The sequence below is a fragment of the Epinephelus lanceolatus genome, chromosome 6 (assembly GCF_041903045.1).
Source record: "Epinephelus lanceolatus isolate andai-2023 chromosome 6, ASM4190304v1, whole genome shotgun sequence".
NCBI classification, from domain to species: Eukaryota; Metazoa; Chordata; class Actinopteri; order Perciformes; family Serranidae; genus Epinephelus; species Epinephelus lanceolatus.
The window spans coordinates 27,582,506-27,592,083 of record NC_135739.1 but is presented as its reverse complement, the minus strand read 5'-3'; positions in this window follow the sequence as shown (position 1 = coordinate 27,592,083).

Here is a 9,578-nt window from a genome sequence, read left to right as displayed (position 1 = left end):
TGAAGCTCATAAACTGACTCCTGAGTGCATCATCTGCACTTTGGATCACACTTAACTGTATATTTTGTATACATTGTCCTACTCTTCATATATTTAATCTTATCTTATCTTATCTTATCTTATCTTATCTTCTGAACTAATTATAAGCATGGTTTAGCTTACTGTAAAATGTAGGCATGTGAGCAGGCAGGAAAAGTACAGGAGTCATGGTGGTTTCTTCTTCAAAGAAACCAACAAAGATACAAAGCTGTTCATAGTCTTGTAAATATGTAATAAATTGTTAATGAATCCATCATAGTGCAGTTTATATCTTTAAGGTTACATTATGATTCATTTTCATTCTCCAAGAATTATATTTCTATCAATACAATTCAGTTTTCCATTGAAAGATGATAACAGTGAGTCTTGTTGTCTGTCTGGAACCATTTTTTTTAACCACAGCTTTGTTTCATAGGGAACTCTGGATTTTTTATTTCACCTCACTAATTTCATTTCCTTAGGGGGGCTCAATCAGCTCCTGATGTATCTGCGAGTCCATGAAGTCCAACGGGGCCTGAAGAAGACCACATAAAAAGATCTTACACAGCATATGGAAATACCTGTAAGAAGAACAAGATGATGTAAACAGACTGTAAACAGACAGGTGGCTTCAGTTTATCAACCCAGGTTACTATTACACAGCACTGTTACATGTTATCTGAATGGTTGTGTTTACAAATGGATCTCTGGTCCCTGCTGTTCCACTGAGGTCTTCACATGGCAACAGGATTGGAGTCAGAGGTGCAGGTTGCTGCAGGAGGGTGGAGATGGAACTACAATTGTTGCAAGAATCTGCAGGTGGAGGCATCTGTGAGGGACTCTGTTTAGTCTGTTGGAGATACTTTGACAACAGCCATCTGCCAGAATCTGCAGGTGGAGGTGGAGGTGCAGGTTGAATGAATGTAAAGGGGACAACAGTGGATAAAGTGCTTTAAATTTTGAGTAGTGCCTTCAAACATGAAATCCATGCAACACTTCTACCTTTGGGCAGTTTCCTCAGAGGTTTGTGATTCCTTTTAAGTGGAGGATACCAGTTTTACAAAGGTATTAGGTATTTGGTTGATCCTCAAATTGTTGTGCAACTCATGACATGTTGTTAAATTTAGTTTACATGCTCAGTACATACACTTTCATTTGTCTCACACATTCATTTCAGGGGATGACACTGAGTTTGAAACACAGTTTTCAGGGACTGATGAGGGACGACAGGCTGTTCATAGAGAGGGAAAGTGTGAAGGTAGACTGACTGTGTTGGTGAACATGAGATGAAGACGTCACAGCAGAGATATAAAGAGGAGTATTTCAACATGCCCAAAGACATATGTGTATTTTAGAGCAAATACCAGATCTATGTCTCAAGCTAGAGAAGTGTGTGGAATAGTTCCTTGTAAGTAGTTATTTGTAAGACTAACAGAGCGAGATAAGCAGAGGTGTGGCTGGATGACTGAGTGGGCCTTTGCATTCAGATGAATATACCTAATGAAGCCAGTGAGGCCAGCCATGGCGGTTGATATATCCTTTTGCAGCTGCAGAACGATTAGTCGATTGATTTGAAAATTAATCAAACATTTTTCATGTAAAATCATTCCGTTGTTTCAGCTTCTCAAATCTGAGGACTTCTTCTTTTCCTTTTAATTATTTTGATTTATTAAAATGATTTAAAATTGTCAGCACTGGATACTTTTATTTTTTATACATTTTCCTGATTGTGCTTACATACTGTTACTCAAGTAGCATTTTCAATGCAGGACTTTTACTAGTGACAGAGTATTTTTAGGCATGTAGACATGGTCAAGACGACCTGCTGAAGTTCAAACTGAGCATCAGAATGGGGAAGAAAGGTGATTTAAGTGAATTAAGTGAAACTGAGGCTACAGTTCACACAGACTCACCAAAATTAGACAATAGAAGATTGGAAAAATGTTGCCTGGTCTGATGAGTCTGGATTTCTGCTGTGACATTCAGATGGTAGGGTCAGAATTTGGCGTAAACAACATGAAAGCATGGATCCATCCTGCCTTGTATCAACGGTTCAGGCTGCTGGTGGTGGTGGTGTAATGGTGTGGGGGATATTTTCTTGGCACACTTTGGGCCCCTTAGTACCAACTGAGCATGGTTTAAACACCACAGCCTACCTGAGTATTGTTGCTGACCGTGTCCATCCCTTAATGACCACAGTGTACCCATCTTCTGATGGCTACTTCCAGCAGGATAACGCACCATGTCACAAAGCTCAAATCATCTCAAACTGGTTTCTTGAACATGACGATGAGTTCACTGTACTCCAGTGGCCTCCATGGTTACCAGATCTCAGTAGAGCAATGGAAGATTTGCATCACAGCAAGAATGACACCAAGAATTAAAAGAGGGTCCAACCCAGTACTAGCAAGGTGTACCTAACAAAGTGGTAGGTGAGTGTATATAAACATGAGAAACATATGAATGTGTTTATAGACAGTCACAGGAAGTATTTGTTTCTATTGCTTCTGCTCATATTATCCACTAGATGGAGCTCTAGTGTCGTGTTTGAGGCTGTAGACGCTCACCTGGTAGCTGACAGCAGAGGTCAACCTGTGGCCACTCTCCCGTTTATTTCCTCCACAGGGAGACCCCATAGCATGACATCTAAAACTCCTACAGTTGAGGAAAATGTGTCCTGACACACAATCACTGTTGTCACTCAGTAGCTTTTAATAACTGTGTGATCCGAATATTCATCTGTAGCCTAACTGATGGTGGTGATTGCTGTTCCCTGGATGAGAAACTGGCTTTGTGTGTGTGTGTGTGTGTGTGTGTGTGTGTGTGTGTGTGTGTGTGTGCAGCTCTTAATGTGAATGAAAGGAAAAGGAGCTTAGTGAAAGTTTACTCAGCAAGACAGCTTCCAGCTTCTCATACACATTGTCTCCCTATTTATGTATATTACCTGTGTTGTCAGCATATTCAGCAGCCTTTGGATGTCCCTGTTCCTTATTTAAATGTATCTGATGTCAGCCTGTCTTCCCTATAATCTATTAATTGGTTATCTGGGTGCTTCTGACATTAAAACTGATATTTTCTGGGCTCCTCCCCGCTGTTATTTCGGCACTGTTTGACATGACCTCCACCCCCAGTGTTCATCAAAGCAGCCTCAGATTGTGATTCATCAGGTCTTAAATTGGTAAGACATCACCAAATCATAGCCATGTTTTTACCATCACCACTCCAGCATCCATTAAGGAAAACTTTGTACACAGGCTTCATGGTATCTAAAGGACTTTTATTTCATTATCAGTAACAAATCAAATCATTTCAATAGCATTAACTCTCCTCACTTTTCTCTCTTGCATTCGGAGGTGATGATAGTGAAGCTGAGAGAAGTGTGCTAGCTCAGCAAAACCCCATCAAAGTCAAATAACCATGATAAGAAGTTCACAGGTTCTTTCAGGTCAGTCGTCTGTCATTCAGCGCGACTTTATCAGGGTTGTTTCGCCGGCGACTGATCAGGCGCAATAACAGCCCACAACAAGGCTCAGTTATCTTTATGACCTTGTGGCCATACCAAGCTTTTTGCCGTGCCAGCAAAATAGTTTTTATTTCTGGAACCTTATGTCGAAAGACTGGAGGATGTTGAGCTGCTGTTTGGATGGAGACATGAGGTCAGGAGATCCAAAACTGGCAGGAAAGCCTGGCATACTTAATGTTCCCAAACAGAAACATGCAACGTTCGAGAAGTCTGACACATTGGTTACAGTTAGTGTTGCCTTGTTATGTGAGGGTGACACCCAAATCAAAAATACAACCTGCTGCAGCTTTGAGGTCATGACTGGGTGTCATTAAAGGTGAGTATGACTGTAAGTGGTTTGACAGTAAACACTATCTATGGGTTGTTATCTGTGGATGGAGGAAACAGAGTAAATGTGCAAAACAAACCTCATGATTTAACTGTGCTGCAACCAAAAACAGGACAAATCTATTTGTATGTACGTGCAATGTTTACACTTTAATTTGTGTGGAGTGTCGGGGCTGCAGGCTTTTAGAAATACTGAGGTCATGAGTCCCGCTTATGACTTTAAGGGCTAAAAATGAGTTTTTTTGCTGCCTCATTTGGTTAAAAAAATACCAACCGATAGTCCTCTGGTTATACCATGTGATCATTTCCAGACATGCGTATTAAAAAGTGACAGAATGCTTTATTTTTAATGTACATGCGAGCACAGAAGTTTTGATTGTCAATGGCGAAACAAGCTAGACAATGTTGATTATATTCTGTTAATCAATTATGGCATCCATGGTGATCTTTCTCCTTTAACCACACCAAAAAACACTAGAGGACCATAATTATGTGAGGCCACATAGGACACAGGATCATGCATACTGGACTTTTTATCTAAAAACATAAGATCATGTATATAATATAGTATATAAGATATTTCTATATGTGGAGGCTCCCAGGTCACAAACATGCCAACAGTCATATAAGCTGCAGTGCAGAGGCAGGTTGAAGCTCACCGTCCTCTTAGCTGTGTTTGTTTTGTGTTTACAATGATTATATATCTCATAATTATTGATGTTTATCGCCTTTACAGCAGCTCCTCTTCCTTGTCATCATTTCAGGCTGTGAGTTTAGGAAGTTCAGACGGATCAAGCTCTGACTCAGCAGCTCCAGCTGATATCTGTGGAGCGGAGAGCTGCAGGTGGGAGGAGGAGGGGGGTGAGCCGTCTAAACAGGGAGCTATGCTCACTATGTAGCCGTGTGACACAGCAGTATGTTTTACAGGCAGCCCCCCCTGTTACCCACTACTCTTCATCCACACTGAGTGACACACATGCAGTAAATGTCTCATGCCCTCTCTGCTGGTAAACCTGCCCGTAGCATTGTTAAGCCAAAGTGCAGTGTGGGGGTTGAAATGAAAGCACTGCAGTGATGAGGGTGAACCAGGTTGGAGTTGAAGTGAGGGGATGGAAAATCATAACCGGAGGACACACTGATATGCTGTTTGCTTTTGTGAAAGCCAGACACTGATTTAGCATCCACAAAAACAAGACCTTATGCTTTACATCTGATATATTTAGATGGGAGATTGATTTCAAGTCACAAGTAAGTCTCAAGTCTTTGCACTCAAGTCCTGAGCCAAGTCCCAAGTCCTAAACTTAGTTATAAGCGCTAAACAAGTCATTATTTTGTCTTTATGAAAATGATAAATGCTTTAAAATGTTTTTATCTATCTGTTAAAACAGGTTTGTTGGAAGCTGTTGCATCTCTGTCTGTAATTTTCAACCCGTGTGTTTTGCATACTGCTATTGTTTTTTGTTGTGTAGTTTTTGTAGTCATTTTTTCTAACTGGCACTCTGTAGCCTAATGTAAGTTCCTTAAGGTTCTCTCCTGCCATTTGATTGGATGCTGCTGGATGGATCAAACAAAGGGGATCTGGGGAATTTTGTGTCGACTTGCTGGGTGTGAAAACTGCTAACATTAATTCTGGAAATGAAGGTAAATAAATTGATTTGTGGCACAGCTTTTTGTTCATTCATTCATTTCATTTTCCTTTACTGCTTTTCCTGTTGGGGGTTGTGGGGGGGCCCAGAGCCTGTTCCAGCTGACATTGGGCGAAAGCCAGGGTACACCCTGGACAGGTCCCCAGACTATCACAGGGCTGACACATAGAGACAGACAACCATTCACACTCACGGCCAATTTAGAGTCGCCAGTTAACCTGCATGTCTTTGAACTGTGGGAGGAAGCCGGAGTACCTGAAGAAAACCCAGGCTAACATGGGGTGAACATGCAAACTCCGCACAGAAGGGCTCCCCCAGTGTGGGATTCAAACCCTCCACCCTAGGTATGAACCAGGAACCCTCTTGCTGTAATGCTATCCACTGCACCATCATGCTGCCTTTAGATTTTTGTCCACCTTAAAAAACAAACAAAAAACAAACAAATGTGTAAACACTGCTTTTCTCCTGAATAAATGAATGAAGCTTGTAGGTCATCCACAGGCAAAGTGGGAGCTGGTTAAATGGCAGTAATGGCCTATTTAAAGTTTTGAATATGGACTCTAACTGTCCCTTCAGGCCTTTTTTGAATAGTTGATACGTGTAATTACAGTATGTTCTAAATAAGATTTGCCTTGTGGGGTGTTGGTTCTTATTTTAGTGTCCTTTTTAGGCTTGTCAGTGTTTTTCAGTACTAAAAACATGATAAAAAAAGACATTTTAATGACAGTAAGTATTAAGTTACTGAAACAGTGAAGTTGTGTCTGTGCTGTCTGGATTACACTGCTCCAAGGACAATTATGACTTTCCTGTTTTACATCAGATAGGCCTATGCACAAGTCAGGCAGATAAAATGTCAATATACATATATACAATGAACAGGAAAAAAAATGTGGGCGTGATGATATGTTACATAAAACAAACACGTCTGCTTTCCTGTCAGCTGAAGTACAGAGATGATCACAGATGGCAATCAGTCTTTTTTATTATTACTATTGTTGAGTCAGTCTATTTTTGTCCTTCTATTCTCAGATTTACTTTTCTCCCACTGTTTCTGTGTGAAGGTGATAATGTGACATTTGGGTTTTGACAGCTTCAGGATACACGGGACATGATGTTCTGTACTGACAGCCTCTGATCATGTTCATAAGTGCCATGTATAGACGGCAGCCGGGTAGATGCAACCACTACACCTTGGCGTAACGTATAAAGTAGGTCATGTAATTTGGTCGTTTGAATGGAGAGAGTACAGCTTAATCTAGAAGTCATGTTTTGAACAATTTGGTATTTGTTGAACGATTTTAAGGTTGCAGGTTGTGAAAAGAAGTGTGAAAATCCAAACACTAGTTTAAAATAATTCCTGACTTTCTGAGGTAAAGTTTATTCAGCAAGCAGTTAGACTGATTGACATCTCTCACTGATGAGCGTCAAGTACTGATGGCCCATTTCCAACAACCATGAACAATTAGTTGGCGTCACAGATTGGCATTCCCCAACATAAATTTGCTGTTGAGAAGCTGTCGTTATTTCCTGTTTCTGTGAGGCACCTCTTATAAACAGAGCACAGTTTCAGTTTCATGGATCCATTTGCATTCTGTGAAAGTTTTCCCAATTTCGAAGAATGAGAGACTGAAAGGTAAAGTGTTGCCCGAGGGCCTCTGCAGGTACAAACCTGACTGTTTGCCTTGCTGCATACTTTACTGCAGCCTGCTCGTTGCTCTGCGACTCCGTGTCTGGAGGGAACTATTGGTAAAATTAATATTTTTTTTCACATTTGTGCTATCAAATCTAACATGTTATTTACTAGAGAACATGTACAGAACACTGTATATGCAGTGTTCTTTCCTCTCTGGTTTTTGGGCTGCAGTGACAGTGATACATTCAGGGTGTTTAGATGGCTTCTACTGTATGTGTACTGCTGCAGATTATTTACATGGCTGTCACACAGGGTGATCCATTTTACAAAGTATGTGTCACAGTAACTGAATCCGCCTCAGAGGGTGGCTCAGTGCTGGCAGAGGGCCATGCAATTGAAAGATCTCAGGTACAATTCTTCACCGTCAAAGTGTCCTTGAGCAAAACACTGAAACTTCTCCATGCTTTTTTTTTTTTTTAATTTTTTTATTTCAACTAAATATTGCCAGGTGGGGGGCTTGAACCCAGGGTGGGGGAGCCCTTCTGTGCGGAGTTTGCATGTTCTCCCCATGTCAGCGTGGGTTTTCTCCAGGTACTCCAGCTTCCTCCCACAGCCCAAAGACATGCAGGTTAATTGGTGACTCCTGCCCATAGGTGTGAATGTGAACATGAATGGTTGTCTGTCTCTATGTGTCAGCCCTGTGATAGTCTGGCGACCTCCTCAGAGTGTACCCCGCTTTTCACCCAGTGTCATCTACGATAGGCTCCAGCAAATTAAAGGTAATATGGGTAAACATGACTCTGGTGTTTTACCTTTGAGTTACAAGTAGTCTGTTTCCTTAAAAACTTGACTTAAACAATCACAAAAATTCAGATATTGTCTATATTTAAATGAAAAAGTTGCCCTTTGATTATTTTCCACTGATATTTATATCAAGCCGTTGTCAATAATGTATATATTTCACTTTTATTGACAACCAGCCACAGAATATGCCCAACTTTATGAGCAGTTAAGGTCATTTGATAGAGTGACCTGCTGTGAGATTTCTTATTAGGCTACATGGGACTGTTTGACATTGACATGTTTCTTTTATTTTTACACTTCACATCTGTGATAACTTGCAGAAAGTGTTTTTTCAGATGAAACTATCATTATCAGAGTAACCGTTCTCCCAGGTTCTCCCAGCCTGCTTATGAGTGGAAAATTTAAATTGCCGGGTGTGATGATGTTCATGTGTTTGGACAGGAAGCGCTTGATGATGTCACTTGTTGTGGTATCTGTCTAAAACAGACAGCTGTCCGTGACTCACCTTGAAACACCTAGTGTGTCATTATACTCGATACCTGGTGTTGGCCACAGGGACAAAAATATATTTTAGGTCTATGTTGGTTTGACAGGTAGTTAAAATCACAGATGGTCTTGGCAAAGAAGAAGATGAGTGTTTGTCTTGTTAAAACGTTGCTGCAGAGTGCCTGTGGTCCAGTAGTTCAACAGGTGGAGCAATTTGGCCAGGGTTGGAGATCTGATTTCTATTCATGCAACCAGTGATAACAGTGTGCTGAATGAGATAAAGGCATCCACCAGCTACAGGAAAAGTATGACGTTGTTGACTGGGATTTGTGTAGCTGAGCACTGCATGTTATAGATAAAGTGTAGAAATACAACAAGAAATACAACAAGAGAATTTTAATGTTAGCATTTTTAGCAAACAAGACTAGCAACTTTTGTAGTATTGATTAACCTTTATGTCTATGGCTTTACGCACACCTCTTTATTCCCTGTGAAGCAAGAAAGTTGAGTAATTTTGTCTGAAATCTGGAGAAGTCACGGTGGACCAAAGACGATTTGGTGGTGATTCTTAAAGGCCATTTAAATCATATCAGATTTTCACAACAGATATAAAACTACTTGGACGTCTTGAAAAGTTGCTGTTACAGCACCTTGTTCAGGCAGTGTTTTCACATATTGTCCAGTGATGCATCCTCCCTACATTGAACACCTGTATAAACAGCTTTTGCACATATTGAACAAACTCAAATGCTTGGCACTGCTTTCCTGCTGCTACACTCCTGCTCCCTAATAAATTTAACACACTCAACCTCGCCACCTCATCTTGTCGTGAACACGCTGTCAGATATGTGCTATCTACATTTATATGTTGTTTATCTCGGGCTCTGAGTCTTTAATGTCTCCACTGGGACTTTTCACATTTGTATTTTTTTAGCTGTTGCTAAGAGAGAAATTGAGACTGAAAATAACTGCAGTGGCATAAAAAGTTTTTATTCTTGAAGTCCCCCTTCGCTAAACATGGTATTGGTGCTTCTCTTGGATGTATGACCATGACTGTGCAGAGTGATGTATGTGCAGTTTGACAGAAGAAGACTGTTTTTACATTAATTTGCTGCGAGGGTTAAGTTTTGCTTTGCTCATC